We start from the raw sequence: 1,644 nt of genomic DNA, 5'->3' as shown, positions 1-1,644 counted from the left end.
CTTTGCTGTGTGGTGCAACAGGAACCATCTGCAGCTCAACAGCTCGAAAACCAAGGAGCTGGTCATTGACTTTGGGAGGTGCAGACCAAGGTCACAACCAGTTCTGATCAAGGGAGTCGAGGTGGACGCTGTGGCTGGACAGCAAGCTGGACTGGACTTGCAACACCAACCACCTGTACAGGAAGGGACAGAGCATCAGTCAATGGCCGCCAGTGTCCTGTTTTACACCATGGTGTGCTGGGGGGTCAGCACATCTAAGAAGGAGACATCCAGGCTGGACAAACTGATCAGGCAGGCCGGCTCTGTGGTCGGCGTGAAGCTGGACTCTCTGGTGACGGTGGCAGAGAAGAGGACTATGGACAAACTATTGAACATCATGGATGATGCCAGTCACCCTCTGCACACCGTCATCAGCAACCAGAGGAGCCTGTTCAGTGACAAAATGCTCCTTCCCAAGTGCAAGACTAACAGACTTAAAAACTCCTTTGTCCCTCACGCCATCAGACTGTACAACTCCTCTCTGGGGGGGAGGAGGGGTAACAGGAGGACAAAGGATGGGAAGGAGCAGTAGCCTAGCCTGACAAAAAGCAATACTGGACAATGTGCAATATAATGTGCAATATAAAGTGCAATACAGTATCTCTCCTGCTGGCCCCTTTTTTCCCTTCCCCCCTCCTCTCTTCCCCATATCTTATTCTTTTTATATTTGTTTATGTAAATACTTAATTGGCGGCACGGTGGTGTAGTGGTTAGCGCTGTCGCCTCACAGCAAGAAGGTCCTGGGTTTGAGCCCCGGGGCCGGCGAGGGCCTTTCTGTGTGGAGTTTGCATGTTGTCCGCATGGGTTTCCTCCGGGTGCTCCGGTTTCCCCCACAGTCCAAAGACATGCAGGTTAGGTTAACTGGTGACTCTAAATTGACCGTAGGTGTGAATGGTTGTCTGTGTCTATGTGTCAGCCCTGTGATGACCTGGCGACTTGTCCAGGATGTACCCCGCCTTTCGCCTGTAGTCAGCTGGGATAGGCTCCAGCTTGCCTGCGACCCTGTAGAAGGATAAAGCGGCTAGAGACAATGAGAATGAGAAATACTTAATTTATCTCGAAGTTTTTTCTCTATTTTCTATTCTCTGTTTATCCTTTAATGATGCTGCTGGAATCTTAATTTCCCTGAGGGAACCCGCCCAACGGGATCAATAAAGTTCTATCTAATCTAATCTCTAATCTAATCTAAGCAATCACATACAATAGTATGTATGCACTATTATATGTGATACAATAGCACATACATGCTATTTACAGTTCCAAGGGTGTACAAACTTTTACACTCAGCTGTACAGTATCTTGTGTGTCTGGATATGAGACATTTTCACTTTTAATAAAACTACAGGTAGATGAGATAATCATATTACTATGATACTGTATTGGCCCCTGGGTGGTCAGCTGACAATATTGAACTCTAACACACACACACACACACACACACACACACACACGATATTTACAACAGACAACACAATGTGCTATCTTAACATTTCTCTCTGTAACGCCGTTGACTCGTATCATTAATAACTATCGTTCCACAGTCATATCTTCATCAAAAATTCATCCTGCAGAAAAGTTTTAAAATATACCTCACAGATATTCAAT

Source organism: Neoarius graeffei, chromosome 10, assembly GCF_027579695.1.
Source record: "Neoarius graeffei isolate fNeoGra1 chromosome 10, fNeoGra1.pri, whole genome shotgun sequence".
In the NCBI taxonomy this organism is placed as follows: domain Eukaryota; kingdom Metazoa; phylum Chordata; class Actinopteri; order Siluriformes; family Ariidae; genus Neoarius; species Neoarius graeffei.
The sequence above is the reverse complement of the archived record's forward strand: the minus strand, read 5'-3'. Positions refer to the sequence as shown.